A 20,842-nucleotide genomic window follows, 5' to 3' on the forward strand; every position below is an offset into this window, starting at 1 on the left:
AAAACCATAAAAAGCAAAGGAATAGTGCTTTCGTTGATGTTTTATCTCAAAGGCACAATATACTAAATGCTATGTATATGTGAGCCTCTACTTTGACTTGTACAACATGTGCATTGCTTATTCTTTAGTTTTTAACCGGATTTTTGTGACAAAAATGTCGGTTATTGATTTGGGGATGTTCGCGGTCGGGCGGGCGGGCGGGCGGTCGGTCGGGCGGGCGGGCAGCAATTAAATGTTGTCCGTGCATTAACTCATGAACCATTCAACCAAAGCTTTTAAAATTTTAATATGTTGTTACTGACAACTAAATGAAGGTCAAGTTCAATAATGGCGATTTTGACTTTTACTGTTCAGGAGTTATGGTTTCTTGAAAGATTGAAAAATGGCGTTTCCAGTCGTGTCCGTGCATTTACGTATGAACTATTCTACCAAAGCTTCCCAAATTTTAATATGTTGTTACTTGTGACAAAATGGAGGTCAAGTTCAATAATGACAATTTTGACTTTTACCGTTCAGGAGTTATGGTTCTTGAAAGATTGAAAAATGGTGTTTCCAGTCGTGTCCGTGCATTTTCTCATGAACCATTCAACCAAAGCTTTTCAAATTCTAATATGTTGTTACTGATGACAAAATAGAGGTCAAGTTCAATAATGATGATTTTGACTTTTACCGTTCAGTAGTTATGGTTCTTGAAAGATCGTAAAATGGCGTTTCCAGTAATGTCCGTGCATTTACTCATGAACTGTTCTACCAAAGCTTCCCAAATTTTAAAATGTTGTTACCGATGACAAAATGGAGGTCAAGTTTAATAATGACGATTTTGACTTTTACCCTTCAGGAGTTATGGTTCTTGAAAGATGGTAAAATGGTGTTTCCATTCACGTTGTTGCATTTACTCACGAACCATTCAATCTAAGCTTTTCAAATTTTAATATGTTGATACTGATGACAAAATAGAGGTCAAATTTGATATTGACGATTTTCACTTTCAACAATCATCAGTAATGGTTCTTGTGATATTGCCAGGACACAAATAAATGCATATAAATCCGGTTTGCTGTCGTTGTGACAGCCTCTTGTCTATGTTGTGTTTTCTGTACTTTTTTTTTCAGTTTGTCTTTTTAGTTTTAGCCATGGCGTTGTCAGTTTATTTTCAATCTATGAGTTTGATTGTCACTCTGGTATCTTTATCCCCTCTTTTGTACATGTATAAGAATTCTGAATTTGTATGAATATACTTAATACTTATACATGTTTTTAGAATTATTCCTTTTTCAATATGTTCTAAAGAAAAATATAATTGTGTAATTGAATAGTATTCACCTTTTCTTTAAGCTTAATTCTGTCCCATTATACTGATGTTTTAACAAATGAATTTGAATTTAGACTTTCCTTTGAAGTCAAATCATATTCATAGTCATTCAGATTACATAATATTGAACAGTTCTACGAAATTGCAATCAGCCAAGATGCAGATAAATTTACATGGAAATTCAATAATGGTATATTGTCATCTAAAATCTCCCACAATTCAGTGCAGAAAATCTACAGCTTTCTGTGACATGTAGCACGGGATGATTTGTTATCCTATAGACAATACCGGTGGATAAAAAGATTGTAGAAACCTTGTCGATTTGTCTTCCATATCAGACAAATTCTATTTTCTTTTGGTTGAGAAATTGCTTTGACTTGGGTTAATTATACCTTATTATTTAGCTGTCTACTATGAGTTTTCCCTAATGAAGGAAAATATATGGTTTCCAAATCAGTGATGAAGATAATATAACTGTATGGTATTCCAGGCTAATGTTGCCAAAGGACTGAATATTGATAACAAATTAACTACTACAGATTTCATTTTATTTGGTATATACCTTACTAGCTGCAAAACGAGAAACTATTATATCTCTTTTGATGATCACAATGAAATTGTGAAGCAGAGAGTTTTATTTCTGGTTTATGATCATTAGTTGAAGTATTTCTGGGTGGTTATAGAGCAGTTAATTTGATTATTGTAATAAATGCCAAATTTGATATTTTTTATTCATCATTTTAATTAGACCAAGTTGATGAGGAAGAGTATTTAAGTGACTTGATTTTATAGACTTCACTATAATACCTACTCACTAGGCTGTGGCAAAAAATCTATTAACAATTAAAATCTTTTCAGCATGGGAGCTCATCAGAGATTTATCTAGAAGAATATCTGAAATAAGCCAGTTCCATTCTGACATAAAGATAACTTATTATACCATAAAACCGTGCTTTAACCTTGTGTAGAATATTTCATTGAACATATTGGAAACTAAGAATTAATTTTCCTGGAGTGTGACCAGGAAATGGGATTCTTTTTTCCAGCAATTATAGCGCTGTCTCTTTGAGTTAAAGTCATGTCAGGATCATTTGTCGTGCGTATTGGTCAGTCTACGAGAGACAATTATTAACCAGTGGTTACAGTCTACAAATCTATAATTAGTTTATAGTCAAGACTATGGACAAACAGTTAATGACAAGATAATTTTCATTCCCTGCCAAATTACCCAGTAGTACTACTCCACGTCAGCTTGTGCGTGTCTATATTTGACAGCACTGAAATATTTCATTCTTCTTTTCTATGATTATTTTCATCACATTCTTCAGTTGTGGTTTACCTGAATAGTTCAAAGATGGAAATGAGATTCTGTGAACTTATTTCGAGTGCAGTTTATTATTGTTGTTTAGGTGATTCCTTTGATAAGATAGTGAAATACATCCAGAGTTTGTTTTTTCCAGCCCTGTGGTCATTTGAACCACTAAGACTACAAAATTACCATCGAAATAGGAAGACCTACCATTTTTGGTGGTCAGAGGGGACTGTTTTTGAGAGGAATGTCAACCCATGGTCACCCACTTTCTCAAATTCCAAAGATCAACAATTATCCTGTTATGGTATTGCATATCAGTATAATAGAACAACTGGTCAAATCTTTAAAAAAAAACAATGAAGAAAAACAACTAACATTAAGATTTTTTTCAAATATTAATAAAAAACTATCTAACATTTTTCTTCATATAAATATTAAAAACATGTAAAAGTTTAAATAGTATATAGTATTTGCTGTTCTTAATATGACCATCTATTTTGTCAGATCTCACATCTAATAATTAATTAAAAGTTATGTCCGACAAGGTAAAAATACCAGGTATACTGAATAGTTTATGTATGTTTAAATGTTACATTATACATCTATATATGGTAGATTTTCTTAAGCATATTTCTGCTTTATTAGGTTTTATATGAAATATGAAATATAAAAATAGACAAATCTTCTAAATATATGAACTCTGTCATGTTGTACATAGAAGCTTACTGATCTGACAATTGACCCTAGAAAGATATGTGGCCTAAGGTCTGATTTGTCAATGTTACTACTAATATTACAACTTAAGGTGTTAAATATAATAAAACGTGTACAAAGAAACAATCAACCTCATAAAGATAGTCATTAGATTTGTCGTCGGTGAATTATAGGCCCTGATCATTTTCTTTCTGCGGTACGTGTTATGTACATGTAACGATGTGCGTACTACATATACCAATGACACGTACAACAAATTATGTCAGTAATTAAATGCATACCTGAAAAGTTAATTTAATTAAACTTAATGTCATGTGAAAATAAATTGATATTTTTGTTTTACAGTGAAAGATATGACACAGTTTTGACGTGATGTCACGGACTTAACCTGATTTATAGTAAATTTATAGTGTTACAAACAGATCATACAATAGGACTTTATTGTGCAGAAATCCAGATTCTTATCATCGGGTAGGTCTTATATATAACAATGATTGCATGCATCTAAATTGAAATGTGATAAACTATTTACAGTTTTGTTTTTTCTGCCCTACCTTTGGGCATTATGTTTTTCAGTCTGTCCCGCATCTGTCTGTCCTGCTTCAGGTTAGAAAAATTAATCAAGGTAGTTGTTGATGAAGTTGAAGTCCAATCAAATTTAAACTAGTACACATGTTTTCCATGATATGATCTTTCTAATTTTTAATGCCAAATTAGAGTTTAGCCCCATTTCATGATCCATTGAATGTAGAAAATGATAGTGGGAGTGGGGATCTATGTACTATGGACACATCATGTTTGTTTTAGTTAAAAAAATTGTGATTTTCCCCATCTGTTTTTAGGGCAGATATTTTATATTTTTAGGTTACAAGAATATGGTGACAATAAAGAGAACATATCAGTGTTAATATGTGATACAAATATAAGGGTTAATGGTGATGTCCAATAACCTAAGCAACATATAGTTGACAAAAAACCTCTGCATCATTTAAGGTGTCTAAAACTCTTAGCAACATCTAGGTGCATACAAATTTCTTTGATACTGCATTTAATCTCATTTTCTTAAAAGGAAGGAAACTTGTCTTTTTATAAGTCAGCAAAAATTTAAATTATACATATTTTTGTTGTCAAAATTGTTTTCTTTAAGTGTGCTATCAATCTGTTAATATATCTCTCCAGGTGCTCTATTGGTGTTTACAAGCATCACAAAAAACATTCCAGTAGTGTCATTGTAGGGTTGTGTTGTTATTGGTTTATATCAGATATAATCGCTTGATTTACAATATTCAGACACTTCCTGAATTAGAATAGTACATGTATGGACGGTATGATTCTCTGTCAACTATGTCTCTGTATATATCCCTAAGAAATCAATGGTCATGTACAAACTATTCACACTAGTAAAGTGCAGGTGTTATATTGTACCCTAAAGGAAAAGACAGGAAAACAATTTCTCTTTTCTCCACAATCAATATTTGGACTTTTACAGTGTGCACTGTTAGCGCTAGGCTGATGCTCAAGACTATGTTTAGTGATATAAGAAAAAGAGTAGAATATTTGTCTTTTACTTGGGAAAGATTTTGGTGCAGACTGCTTTAAAAATAATGTGTATACTCTATCATACTAAGTTTGGTACTGGGACGAAAAAGGGAAAAAGAGGGGGGGGGGGTATAATGTTTCTATCACAAGATCTATCTTTCTTATGTTTTCTTCAATACAGATAACATCATCAATATTGTTATTCTTGTCTGTTCTTTGTCTTGCCTTGAAGGAGTAAAAAGGAAAAGTTAGATAAGCAATTGATGACAACATCAGCAGAGTCTGCTGTGTCTAGTTAGAAAGAATTTTCTGTTTTTCAAGTTTATTAGAATTTTCTCTTGGCAACGACAAGCTCGTGTCTACCTGTACTTCTATAAAGTAACACATGAAATCTACTTTAAAGTAATGCTGCTGCTATAAGAATGTAGGGCAGCATGATTAATTTTCAGAAGGTCAAATACTGAGCTTTTTAGTTACTTTAGTAACAGCTAGCATTCTTTGAAATTGTTGATTAATGTACTTGGACTTGTACATGTTTTAGTTATCTTTATACTGATACATATATAAACAGAGTTTACTGTTTTTATACTATTTTTGGACTGACTTTAAAGGAGGTTGATTAATGATATATATAGGGTTTATAATGACATTATTAGTCTCTGATATCCCCATAGAATCCCTGTATAATGTTAATTTCACAGTGGTTTAAATTGATCAGTGTTATAATTGTGTCCTCTTTCAGCTTTATGGCATTGAGAACCAATAATTACAATGATTTAGAGATGTGATAATCTGGTATTACATGGAATTCATTTCATTCATACTCAAATGGAATTATAGTTACATGGTAACTGTATTGACTTGGAGTTTCTACAATGTTTCTTTTTGAAAAACTGCTAGCTGATGATATAAGTTTGATTTATGGCATTGTCATCGCTACAATTTCCTTATTCCGGACGATTGTTTATCAAATTTCATAAAACATCAATTTACAACTGTGCTGATGTTCTTGTCTTTTGTGTAAATTACTAACTGTGATTGATATCGGCAAATAGAGTTGAGGATCAAGTTCGCCAATAGTGACATGTCGCTGAATTCATCATTGCAGAAACACTTTAAGCTTCAAATTAGTTGAGATTGTGATTGAGTTATAGATGTAGTTCATCAGAAGAGAACAAGTTCTCAGTAATCTGTCTTGATTAAAACTTCTGAGAATTGTCATAAATAAATCTCCACCAATGATCTTGTCACAGAAAGGCGACATTTTTATATACTGCTGAGCATTAAAAAGAGGATATTTGGGATTGAAAGCAATAGCTATGGTAACTCCATATACCTCTTTTGAAGCTCATTAGTACAAATATATTTCTTGCTGACATACAATAATTATCATATATCCTTAGAAGCATGCAAGACCTGGATCACATGAGAGGCATTCAAACCTTAAATCTGAAATTTCAATGACAATCCTTTGTTTGAATTATCAAAGTGCTATCAAGATAAAATATGGTATACACCTACTCTGGACTATTTGTGAGGATCAAGGTTAAAGTAACAACATTAGGTGTGTTCCCATACACAGTAGGTCAACTATATTTAGTGTATGGAATTGTAAGGTTTACATGATTTATGATCTAGTTCATCTGACCTTAACCTCATTTTCATGGATCATTGGTCAACATTTTGTTTATGTGGTTAGGTCTATTATTGAGTTATTATAAACATTAAGTCAACTATATTTAGTGTATGGCATGATTATAAGCATCACATGCCTGTCTGTCAATGTTCATTTGACCTCAACCTCTCTTTGATGGTTTCTTGGTTAACATTAAATGTGAGGTCTGTCTGTTTAGCAGGATTTATCTGACCTTGACCTCATTTTTTGGGTTCATTGGTCAATGTTTGTTTGATGTTGTAATATCTTTTTTTTCAAACACTATATATGTAAGAGAAAGGTCAAATATGATTGGTGTATGGAATAATTGTGAGTTGTACTTCTGTTTTGTATCTCTATACCTTTGTAATTTGGTTTATGAGAATAGATAATATATGTAAATATAGAGTACATGTGACTTTGACCACAGTTGCAGGATCCCTGATTATGTTAAGTTTATGTATTACTAGTATCAGGCTGTATGCAACCTTAATTAAAGGTAATGAAATATTGAATAATGATTAGTAAAGCAAGTTAGGTAAGACATTTTAGCATTTGTGCTTTTGAAACACATCTTGGGGTCCTTAGATAGAAACCTTTAGCTTTCATAAAGTGTGTGTGGTCCTAGCAATGTTCATAACACTAAAAGGGTTTTCATTATATAAGTTTGTAATCTCTAAATCTAAATTAAACCAAGAAGAAAAAAATAAACAGAATGATGAAATAGTCTATTTTACCTGATCAGAGAACTGTACAATCAATGTATTTTACATGTTAGATATTCAGCAAAAATCAATTTTAAATGGAAAAACCTTGTCAGCTAGAATACAGGGAAATTATATGTTTAGAATGACAAAATGTTATCTAGCGGTATATAGTGACATTAGCTGGTGGTATGAGATGGTTAATATGTTATTGCCTTTTTATGGTTTTTGTTTTGCTAAACAAGAAGAGTTAGTATTGTTTTTAATGGGAGACTGACTACTTTTCAAATTCAGGTTACTTCACAATTTTCTTATAAGTATAGCCAAAGGATAGTTGTGTTTGTTTTATTTCCATTAGGTAGCTCCTGGTTTATCACGAGGACTGACTAGACTTGACTTATAAAAGTTATAATAAACTGAATGAAAAAAACCTGTAAAGTTGGGAAATTTTCAAGGTGATGTGTTGCTTATAGAGCTTATAAAATTAGATACTATTCCTTTGAACTATCATGTCTTTTAAATAAACTTATTCTCAAAGGCATTATTTCAGTCAAAGTTACAAGGCTTTTACTGCAATGGTTTTGTACTTTATATAATATAAAGTGATTTAAATTATCTCCCTTTACAAATTCAACAATTTCATATTTAATAATCTGTTTGTTATTAAATGATAAAAAGGACAGAACTTAATGAAAGTTGAATATAAATGTTGATGTTTGTTTATTAGTTGTATTATATTTATGTCCTAAGCCATGTTTGACATCTATGTTTTTGAGGTATTGGATAAAAGAACCATCATTTCACTATATGGCTAGACTTTGGTCCTGACCAGTCTTCCTTTATATATCAATATAAACAAGTAGCTTGGCTGACATTTTTTTTTAATAGTAGAAAGGAATTATGTAAAGTTACTTATTATTCCCCCTTTGAGCCTCCAAACTTGGGATTTTTCAACACCACTTTTAAAAATGATGAAATTTTCTGTTTTTATTGATATTAATCATTGAAATGAATATTAAGATCACATGTTTGGGGTTGTACGTTATTATTAAGATCACATGTTTGGGGTTGTACGTTATTATTAAGATCACATGTTTGGGGTTGTACGTTATTATTAAGATCACATGTTTGGGGTTGTACGTTATTATTAAGATCACATGTTTGGGGTTGTACGTTATTATTAAGATTACATGTTTGGGGTTGTACGTTATTATTAAGATCACATGTTTGGGGTTGTACGTTATTATTAAGATCACATGTTTGGGGTTTTACGTTATTATTAAGATCACATGTTTGGGGTTGTACGTTATTATTAAGATCACATGTTTGGGTTTGTACGTTATTATTTGGCAAGAAATATTTTGAAAGAACTAATGATGTGATGTATGCTCAAACAGAAGTTCTAGTGCATTCTGGGTAGACAAACGTCATCTTCTATTGTTATTTGTGTTACTTGATATAAATTGACAGAGTTGATCAGATGTCAACTGATTTAGTACTTTAATTACATTATAATGCTTAATGAAAATACAATATCCACCAAGGGCTCAAAATAAATCTAGAATTTATATTATTTTGTGGAATTCCAGAATTTTTTCCCAGATGTAATATTCCTTACAATGTTTGTTTAAAGTTTATTTAAATTTGATATGAAGGTACTATAAAGTATTGCATGTAAAGGACATTGTCTGATTCATAACATTTTAGCATTCATGGCAAGAGACACTTACCATATCAATACACAGGGTATCACTTCTTTAGGAGGTCAAGCGATTCCCTATGGTTATTTTTTTTATCTTGATTTATATTTTCCTAATGAAGTTACAAAATTTAATCATAGGTGATTATTGCCTCATATTCATTTCGAATAAATTTTACAAGACTGAAAGTGCTATTGCTGACAAAATGGAACCTGGTCATCATGTTGTTCTCTGATCATAATGGTGTAGATTTGTATGGAGAAAACAAAAACAATGGAGTCAAACAATCTGTTAATTGATTTTATTTGCTTTGTAGAAATAGTAATTAAGCATGGATTCAGTTGCTGACTACAAATGTATAAGCTTTTCACAAAACAAATGTTTTTCAAAATACAACGTAAATGCTGTTAATGTAGCTGAAATTTTTGAATTTGTTATGTTATTTACACTTGTAATGTTTGTGTGTGCAGTTAATTTGAATTTGTAACGAAAACTTCTGATCTAGAAAAATATTTTTTACTGTTATGTCATGGATTATCAATGTAAATATTGAATAATTACTATGTTATATTGTTGCCCTTTAATTTGCAATTTTTCATTTAGATGATTTTCTGCGTGGGATTTGCCAATTACAAATATTACCAGGACAATTTGCAAATTTAATTGATTCCTCCATAAGCTTAGTTTACAGAAGACCAAATCTTTACCAGACATTAGTTTGAAGTTAACTGACGCAAAGGAAATGTAATTGTCTTGAGAAAGAAACAGAAATACTAATTAATTTTACCCTTCATGTTCGATTATAAATTTGAAAAACGAAATTAATATTGATTAGATAAGTTAAATGATTGTACTTGTCAAGGGGGTGATTAAATTCTAGTTTTGATTGATTGATGTAAAATATAATCATTGTCTACAATGAAATTAATAAGTTAGACAGGAGAGTTTTATAAGATGGTATGTGAGAGACAGTTGTCAGTAAACATTGTCAAATTATAAACTTTTGGATGGAAAGTTGTGAAAATATAGAACTTCTTTATAATTGTTTATGTTATTTTAAAGAAAAGTTATTTCTTATTAAAATTTGTTAGCAATACACCCTAACTGTATCCTGTTTGATTCAAATAAAAAACATTTTGATTAATAATGTTTGAATGTGATAAGTTTTGCCATCTTAAAGATGACCCATGTAATGGAGAAATGTCATAAATTATCAGGTAAGAAATGTTACTGACAATGTCTTAATATGTTCCAAAGTAATAGGGCTTCAAAACATTTTATAAATGGAAAAGGATACCAGTTACAGGATACCCAAGTCCAGTACCCAATGAAGTTCCTAGCTGAAAATTATTATAAAGTGCTAGTAGAAGTATTTTTGAAGGAAATTCAATAAACTCTCTTCATCTTCTATTGAATACTGTGTGAATCTGACAAGTTTAGGGTTCATGATTGTCTTAGTAAATGCTTCAAATTTCTTTTTTATATGACCAGGAAGTGAATAAAATGGCCGTATTGTTAACTTACACAACACAGTATTGCTCTCTTTAATTCTAGTCATGATTCTTCAACAATTCTCCATGAAACCATAAAGGAGCTACAAATATTAGAATGAAATTGAAACTTGTCAGTCAAAATTAGGGACTGAAATTCAGACCTTCAATGTATGATGAAATTGCATTGAACCAAAATGATTCAAAAACAGATCCATTCCTTCAAGCTTTTGTGACATAAGGATCTGAAAACATTCCAATATTTATTACTTTCTGATCTGGAACCTGTAATTATTGCACCAGCCAATGAAATTTCACCTTCCAAATTCTTGAAGGTGTGTATTATTAAAACAAAACCAGAGGGTACTAAAAGTTCTATAAACAGTTGAATGTAGTGTTTTCAGATCCTAGTTAGCATTGCTTGGACATCAGGATCTGTAGTTAAGTCAGATTGGTATTGTACTATAGAAAATAATGTGGTCCCTGTTCAATATAATCAAATTCAACCGTTTATAATACAAACTGTAACATTGTTTTAACACTGTTAAAATATTTGTATGTAAAAAGAACTTTTATCTTTAGCTTGTTAAGTTTTTATTTGTGTTTATTTCAAAAGATAATAACTTTTCTTGCTTTTAATGATTTGTGTCTGGGAATATATATATATATCTTTTACTTTCCTATAGTTATAAGAGGAAGTATAAAAATATTTTTTTTGTTTTCAATAAATCATCGTGTTTTATTGCTGTCCTAAGTAGTATTAAGGATTATGTTTTTACAGCAAAGACACAAAGTAGCGTGATAGATTACTTAAACTTTAGCTTGAACATAAAAATGTCATAACATGTTACAGAAATATTTGCCTAAAAGGTGAAAACTTTGATAGAACTTAAGTAATTAATTATACAATTGATACAACTTTACCATGTAGCAAGCTTAATCGTCAGTCAATTATAACATCATATTTGTACAGACATACCTGTATACATTTTAATTGAAAAAGATATAGATTGATTCTTGGGACCTTTACATCCAGTGACAAGTATCTCAACATTTATATATAGATAACAACAACAAAGGAGTAGGGCCGGTAAGGACCGATTTTGGCCTCAAATTTCAGGTTCATCTGACAAAAGATTTTGACCATTTTTTAAACACTCAAGTGTCTATTTTATTTGAATCAATTAGTTTATGTAAAAGATTTGAACTGATTTAGTCATTAAAAACAATCCGATTCAAGCTCAAAATGTGAAAAATCAACCAAATATGCCGAAAAATGTCACTTTTCGGATGTTTTTTGTCAAAAATGAAAGTGGCCACATCCGTGTTCATCCTCAACCTTTATATATGTTGTGTATTATCATAAAATACAACTGCCATTTCAATATTAAGGATGAACACGAATGCGGCCACTTTCGTTTTGCACGAAAACCGTCTAAAATTTAACTAAAATGCTAGAATTTTGAAGAATTCAGTAATTTACCATGACTTTAAGGTGCAAGAACCTGATATATGTTCATTGTATAGTCAAAAATAGCCCATATTTATGTACCAGAATCACTCTACTATTCAATAAATAACTAAAAGTTTACATTTTATCAACTTTGTAAAACTGCTATATTTTGAGGCCAAAAAGGGCTCTTACTGGACCTACTCCTTTGTATAGACCGGTAACATACCGTATAGCGGGTTATTTTCGCGGGTGTAAAATTCTTTAAAAAGTCTTGTAAAAGTCTTTCATTGAATAAGGTATACGAAAATTTTGGCGGTTAATATTTGGCGGACTCAACATTTTTAACATTACCTTTGCATGTACACTTTTAAATTGGCGGAATTTATTTTGGCGATTTTGTTCTATCCGCGAAAATAAGCGAAAATTTACACCCCGCGAAAATAACCCGCTCTACGGTACCAGTATACATTTTTGAAAAATGAAAAGATATAGATTGATTATTGGTACCTTTACATCCACTGGCAAGTATTTTATAACATTTATATAGACCGGGTCATGTATATAAATGACAACAACTTCACAAATATTTAACACGGTTGTAAATGTTGAAAGTAAAGGTAAATTATTAAAATTTGAACCACCATAGAAGTCGGATTGTATTGGAAGTGATAAAATATACAACAGGCCAACCATGAATATGTGTGAACAATTATAAGAACTTACAGGGTCTAGTGAAGGAGCTTACTCATCTTTAATTGATGATACAAAGTAGAAAAGAAAATGTTTATTTATATTCATATTGAAATAAGAATTTCTTCTTATATTTACCTTTGTTAAATTCAATCATTGTGATAATCTTATTCAACTTCCCTTTAACTTTGTGCTTCAAGCTAGAGGAAATTACAGAAGATGAATATTGTTTTTATTTTGTAAAGAAAAAGAAGAGTCATGAAATGGCTGGGTATGAACTTTTTATGCATCATGATATTGGGCAATTAAAATTGATAAACAAAATGTATTTAAAAAAAAAATAAGAAACTTGTTTTATTGTCTTTAAAATGTTTTGGAAACAAAGCCTTGTTCTAATTTCAATAAGATATTTGTTACACACGCTTTAAGGCCATTATTATAGAAATGACAAAGTAAATTAAAATTTTGAATGACGTCAAAGAACAAATTTGATATTTCTGAGGGAGTTGTTTGCCATTTGACATGTTTTAAAATCTTTTAACTTTTGAATTTGAAAACAGTTTTTTATTCAGAATCTTTAAAATCATAAATTTAAAATTGCTGCCTTTTAAAATTGTCTCATATTAGGTCTGCTTTGAAAGAAAACAGTTCTTATTTTTCTTGTAACACTCAAAATGTTTTTTTCATTTCAAGCTCTATTTTCAATTATAATATGGGTAGTCATTATGTTTTTCAATATATTACACCTCCCTAATGCTCTATATAAGGATGTTGACAAATATAAATGCCTTCCCATATCAAAATTAGCATAGAGCATGACATTGCAGAATTATATCTTAATCCATATTAGTAAGGTGTAGGAGAAAGTATGAATAATTGATTGAGTGTTTTTGGTTGGTGAGAATGATGAGCGCTCTTACAAGAGTTTTCAAGACTGACAGAATTAACAGATTTATATAGAGATATACAAAAAAAGAAAGTTTAGTGAAAAAAGCTTATGATTGTGTCTTGATTGAAGTCCAGTATCCCAGTCCTTCGTTAGTCCGTAGTCAAATTAAGTCTGTCAAGTTTGATCTCAATGATTATGGATTATAAAACACTCAAGTACACTAAAGGAAGTTAGGCTTTAATTTCCTGTTGTGTTTGTTTTAATAATGGGGAACAAATCACTTATATGGTTGTTAATTCTGGCGTGGATATCATAAATCATTTCATACTTGATTCTTAGAATATTTAGGATAGGATATATAGTATATCATTCTTATACTAAAGATGATCATAATGGATGCATAAAAATTTGAAGTAAGTAGTTTAAATTTTGTTATAATCAGAGAAATACAAAACAGAAGTGCTCTTATATTTTCAAGTTCATTCACTTTTCTATGTTATAAAATTACACATCATTATACATGTTAAAGTGAATGTTATGTATATATAGCTACACTTTCATAAAGTACACTAATGAATACTATTCTAGTTAATAGTAACATTACCATTTTCAATGACAGCCCATTAATTATTTTGTGGAAAGGACCATTACTTATAAAAATAATATTTCCCAGAGTTAGATTAAGGAATGGAAAGGAAAAGAAACAAGACATAGTTCAGTTTTTTTTTTTAACAAATGCTGATTTCAATATAGTGCCACAATATAGTTTATTTGTTTTTCTGCAAATTGTAATAATAAACCTTAACAATGATAGCTTTACAAGCTATAATGTTGACAATTGTTTTAATTCATTGCTGCTTTTCCCTTTCATAAAATGTATTCAAATGATAGCATGGCTATAGCTGTGTGAAGCATGAATCGGAAATGAAAATGGTTGTAATTTGATATGTGTAACTAAGCTGACAATAGTATTTCAGTAACTATTACTATAATGACTGCCTCATGGGATGTGTTACATTAACTGTTAATATGTTAGGTAAACACAACATCATATTACAATTTATCTGCTAGATTACCTGAGAATTTAGATGCATAAATTGGTAATTTGCTAATGACACAATAGATTATCTACATGTAAATGTAAACAAGCTGGATGTAAGTTATCCAGAGAATTCACAGATAATAAAATGAGTCATTAGCATCAAATGTACTATTAGCTTTTAGAATATACCATGCCATCTAAACTTCTATTTTAATGTTAGTCTAGAAACACAATTTCTATTGTCATTGTTTTAATCCAAAAACAGTTTTTATTTTTTTGGGAAAGGGGGGGGGGAATAAAAATGTAATACCTGTTTAAAAAAATGCTCTCTATTCCTTTGATTCAGTGAAAGCACATCTCTGTGTCCACACTTTAAAAAATAGATAAAAGACCTTCAGATATAAAAGTATTAATTCTATAAACTAATTTTACCCCTTAATTTTGAATGAATCAAAATTTTCCTGCAACGTGTATCATAAGTTTGTACTTATAGCAGTGACGTAGTTTGTGCAGATAAAACTGGATTATATTGTAAAAATATTTAAATGTTTAGAAAAAGTTGAGGGTATGTGTTTACCTGATACAGGTAGATAATACTTCATGGTTCACATACCTAGGTATTGATTGACACAATCAATAGAAACAAACATGTCAGCCTTTCTTTACTATACTACAGGTAAGCAGTCAAATATCTTTTTCATCATTTGTAACATTATTTTTCTCATTTATATTGTGAAGAAACTTATACACATTTGTAATTATACCCATGAAATCATTTTGTCTAAAATTAGCAAGCAGGATGTAATTTCTCCACACATCTATGTTCCTTAATGATACCTGGGACCAATATATTTTGTATTCAATCGTCCCTGATAATACAAATTATATATTTATTGAATTGATGTAATTTCTTTTTATATTAAAATTATTACAAACTGCAGGTTTATTCCTGCATTATATTTGAAAGAGATTTTGTATATATTAGATATAAATACAAGGCAATAAGTTAGTGCATTCCTTAGACAGCTGAAGATTAGAGGGTCTGAATCTTTTGATATATTAAGTTCTATTTACATTACGTACACCAATTAATCAAGCTTGGATTTTTTATTAAATCCCAAAGCTGTCTGTTGACTTTTTTTCTTTAATTTTATAATGCGATCATTGTCTCCTAAAGGTTTAAATAATACATGTGTTAGATTGCCACCCCAATGCATCAGAGTGATAAAGAGAACACTTAAGGGAGGAAGTCTGAAACAAGTGTTACATGATTAACTACAGTGGTTTTATTTTGTGTAAAGACAGGAATAAAACAGAATATTTACAAAGTAATCAGGGCATGAATGTGGAATGAAAAAGGTTGGATACATAAGAGGTTTAAAAATTATTTTCATTTTGTTGTTCTTTCTCTTCTTTTGAAAGTATTTTGTATTGCAAGAGATACCTCTACCATTTTTAGACAACATATATGTGGTCTTAATTAATTGTTCTGTTTTAATGATCAGTTAAAAAGAAATTCTTGATGTGACCCTCTATTAGGGTCAATCTCTTTATTTTCATGCCATTACAAAATCCAGAGATAGAGATATCACACACATTTTAATTATATAAAAAATCATAACATAATGAAAGTATTCATTGCCTGAGAACTCGGTAAATATTTAAAATGATAGTGTAATGAATTCCTTTATTGATAAAAAAAAAGATAGAACTATCCTGTGTTTAACATTCTTTTAAAGCTGATAAGATATTAATAATTTTATCAATAAATCAGTAAAAGAACCTTGCAATATCTGATATAACTGAATATTCAATACCTCATAAAATTTAGATGAAGTTATCTTAGCTGGTCTTTTGAAAACCTTCTACCTTCAGGCTTTATAGGGATCAATATTTGTGGGAATTAAGTTTCTAAGGAAAGTGCATAATTTATGAATTAAGATTATTTTCCCACAGTTGACTGTAAAGTTTGTAGTATATTTTATAGATTCTATTATAGTATTCTTAACACTAAGGTTCTGATTGAACTGTGCATGGTCCCCCCTATTATTCAGTTTTTATTAAACATGTCATACATTGTACTAAATGTACAACCTCTGTATTATATCTGAATGTTTTATGTTGTAATCAACAAACATTAGTCTACTGTGGATTCATTTATTTTCGTGGGTACCAATTTTCGTGGATTGCAGAAAACTTTCATATTTGTGGATATTTAAATTCCTTGTTTGAGAAAAGTTTGCATACATTCCTATTGAAATTTTGTTTTTGTTGAACATTTAAATTCGTGGTTTCCCTGTTCTACAGAGTTCCATTCTTTCATTCTCGACATTTTTTTGTAGAAATGTTTAAAAAGTCCATTACCAGTTGATGATTTCTATCAAACAATTAATTACAGAAAAACTAAAGTATGAAGTATGGGATTTGCTCGTGGTTGAAGGCTGTAAATGGATCTATAGTTACTAACTTCTTAGATCATTTTGACTCTGTCGAAGAGTTTTCTCAAAGGCAATATTAACACCTCTTCTAGTTTCTATTATACACTGACAATTTAAGAATTTGAAATAATTTTCTATTTTTGTAATTGGATTGCTGTCTCATTGACTTTGACCCCACAGATCCCATTTTAAGATTGTGATTTGAAGAACTTTCATTGATTATAATTGTCATAATGAGAGCTTAAGGGAGTGTCTGTTTTATTTGGGGAAAAAGGTATGAGGCATTTATGATTTTGAAAATATTTGGCTAATAAAGGGGGAAAATATTATTTTTCTGGAACAACTTAAACAGTTCAGTAAAATTCATGTATTTGTAATTTCTGTCAGGAGAGGAATAAAATTTGAATGCAAAAAGGAAAGGTGAATATCAATATGTCTCGCTCAAAGTCCCTTTTATGTTGATTATAAATGATTTACTTAAAAACTAATATGTTCTTCTGTATTGCTGATAGCCCAAGACACTGATTGACCTCTGCATGTGTCAGTGTAACTCTTAAAACACTTCTGTATTGCTGGTAGCCCAAAACACTTCTATATTGCTGGTAGCCAAAGACACTGATTGCCCCTGCATGTGTCAGTGTAACTCTTAAAACTCTTCTGTATTGCTGATAGCCAAAGACAATGATTGCCCTCTGCATGTGTCAGTGTAACTCTTAAAACACTTCTGTATTGCTGATAGCCCAAGACACTGATTGCCCCCTGCATGTGTCAGTGTAACTCTTAAAACACTTCTGTATTGCTGGTAGCCCAAGACACTGATTGACCTCTGCATGTGTCAGTGTAACTCTTAAAACACTTCTGTATTGCTGATAGCCCAAGACACTGATTGCCCTCTGCATGTGTCAGTGTAACTCTTAAAACACTTCTGTATTGCTGGTAGCCCAAGACACTGATTGTCCTCTGCATGTGTCAGTGTAACTCTTAAAACACTTCTGTATTGCTGGTAGCCCAAGACACTGATTGCCCTCTGCATGTGTCAGTGTAACTCTTAAAACACTTCTGTATTGCTGGTAGCCCAAGACACTGATTGCCCTCTGCATGTGTCGGTGTAACTCTTAAAACACTTCTGTATTGCTGATAGCCCAATACACTGATTGCCCTCTGCATGTGTCAGTGTAACTCTTAAAACACTTCTGTATTGCTGGTAGCCCAAGACACTGATTGCCCTCTGCATGTGTCAGTGTAACTCTTAAAACACTTATGTATTGCTGATAGCACAAGACACTGATTGCCCTCTGCATGTGTCAGTGTAACTCTTAAAACACTTCTGTATTGCTGGTAGCCCAAGACACTGATTGCCCTCTGCATGTGTCAGTGTAACTCTTAAAACACTTCTGTATTGCTGATAGCCCAAGACACTGATTGCCATCTGCATGTGTCAGTGTAACTCTTAAAACACTTCTGTATTGCTGATAGCCCAAGACACTGATTGCCCTCTGCATGTGTCAGTGTAACTCTTAAAACACTTCTGTATTGCTGGTAGCCCAAGCCACTGATTGTCCTCTGCATGTGTCAGTGTAACTCTTAAAACACTTCTGTATTGCTGGTAGCCCAAGACACTGATTGCCCTCTGCATGTGTCAGTGTAACTCTTAAAACACTTCTGTATTGCTGGTAGCCCAAGACACTGATTGCCCTCTGCATGTGTCGGTGTAACTCTTAAAACACTTCTGTATTGCTGATAGCCCAAGACACTGATTGCCCTCTGCATGTGTCAGTGTAACTCTTAAAACACTTCTGTATTGCTGGTAGCCCAAGACACTGATTGCCCTCTGCATGTGTCAGTGTAACTCTTAAAACACTTATGTTTTGCTGATAGCCCAAGACACTGATTGCCCTCTGCATGTGTCAGTGTAACTCTTAAAACACTTCTGTATTGCTGGTAGCCCAAGACACTGATTGCCCTCTGCATGTGTCAGTGCAACTCTTAAAACACTTCTGTATTGCTGATAGCACAAGACACTGATTGCCCTCTGCATGTGTCAGTGTAACTCTTAAAACACTTCTGTATTGCTGGTAGCCCAATACACTGATTGTCCTCTGCATGTGTCAGTTTAACTCTTAAAACACTTCTGTATTGCTGGTAGCCCAAGACACTGATTGCCCTCTGCATGTGTCAGTGTAACTCTTAAAACACTTCTGTATTGCTGGTAGCCCAAGACACTGATTGCCCTCTGCATGTGTCGGTGTAACTCTTAAAACACTTCTGTATTGCTGATAGCCCAATACACTGATTGCCCTCTGCATGTGTCAGTGTAACTCTTAAAACACTTCTGTATTGCTGGTAGCCCAAGACACTGATTGCCCTCTGCATGTGTCAGTGTAACTCTTAAAACACTTATGTATTGCTGATAGCCCAAGACAGTGATTGTCCTCTGCATGTGTCAGTGTAACTCTTAAAACACTTCTGTATTGCTGGTAGCCCAAGACACTGATTGCCCTCTGCATGTGTCAGTGTAACTCTTAAAACACTTCTGTATTGCTGATAGCCCAAGACACTGATTGCACTCTACATTTGTCAGTGTAACTCTTAAAACACTTCTGTATTGCTGGTAGCCCAAGACACTGATTGACCTCTGCATGTGTCAGTGTAACTCTTAAAACACTTCTGTATTGCTGGTAGCCCAAGACACTGATTGTCCTTTTGCATGTGTCAGTGTAACTCTTAAAACACTTCTGTATTGCTGATAGCCCGAGACACTGATTGCCCTCTGCATGTGTCAGTGTAACTCTTAAAACACTTCTGTATTGCTGGTAGCCCAAGACACTGATTGCCCTCTGCATGTGTCAGTGTAACTCTTAAAACACTTCTGTATTGCTGGTAGCCCAAGACACTGATTGACCTCTGCATGTGTCAGTGTAACTCTTAAAACACTTCTGTATTGCTGGTAGCCCAATACACTGATTGCCCTCTGCATGTGTCAGTGTAACTCTTAAATCACTTCTGTATTGCTGTTAGCCCAAGACACTGATTGCCCTCTGCATGTGTCAGTGTAACTCTTAAAACACTTCTGGCTGTAAATATTTAGACATGTAAACAGGAACAAATACATTAAGAATGGATATCTAGCACATATATACAAGATTCATAATTCTAGGAGCCTCAAAGTTTTAACAGTTATAATTCAATTAACAGTACTTATTCAAATATAACTCTCTTAGCCCAGACTCCCACCCACCATAGTAACTATTGTACAGAGGAATAATTCTAACATATGTTTTCATAAGTTTTTCATATGTTTGAGAACATGTTTCTTTTGTGGACCTAAACATATGTTTCCATAGTGTTTCCTTAAATCTTTTCAAACATAAGAAAAACATATTGAAACATGTTGCAATTTTTCCTGTGTACTGTGCTTGCTTTCTCACTGACCTCTAAGGCTTCGATTAATCTTAACCAGACTCAGAACTACAATGACCATAACCTTTGGAGTTCAGACTCTCCTAAAGAAGCAAATGTGCATAAGGTTTGTTATGCTCCATGTAATCCTAGGATGTTTCCTTGTAAGATACTTTAGTTTGTTATGAATGTTTATGTGATTTCTAAAAAAGGAGTCTTGCCCAGGCCCTGAACTATCATATATCATGATTTCTGGTCCCCTGTTTAAACATTTTGAAAGATGTCTTCGAGTGTTCCATCCATTTGTAATACGTAATAAACATCTTCTTTCATTTGATGCCAGACTTTAATTACTTTTATCTGAGCTAATAAATTTGAGAATAAAATACATGTAAATGACTGTCAATTATAAAAACAGATACATAATGGAGATCATGAGACCAGACTGTGGACAGTAGATTTCATCTAAGATCTGAGTTGATTCATACATTACATCATATATTTCA

General features: G+C 31.9%; 1 protein-coding gene across 7 annotated transcripts in view; it reads left to right on the plus strand.

Moving 5' to 3' along the window:
- Positions 1-20,842, plus strand: part of LOC134706403 (polypeptide N-acetylgalactosaminyltransferase 5-like) — a 59,570-nt gene that overhangs the window by 9,516 nt on the left and 29,212 nt on the right. For 5 of the 7 annotated variants that reach the window (XM_063565311.1, XM_063565317.1, XM_063565318.1 and 2 more), the window contains exon 3: positions 3,684-3,809. The gene's annotated coding sequence lies outside the window, so the exon portion shown is untranslated. Of the gene's footprint in view, positions 1-3,683; positions 3,810-13,712; positions 13,871-15,060; positions 15,176-20,842 lie in introns of those variants that run through there. The other 2 variants (XM_063565313.1, XM_063565315.1) reach the window with 2 other exon arrangements.

This window comes from Mytilus trossulus, chromosome 2 (assembly GCF_036588685.1).
Source record: "Mytilus trossulus isolate FHL-02 chromosome 2, PNRI_Mtr1.1.1.hap1, whole genome shotgun sequence".
In the NCBI taxonomy this organism is placed as follows: Eukaryota; Metazoa; Mollusca; class Bivalvia; order Mytilida; family Mytilidae; genus Mytilus; species Mytilus trossulus.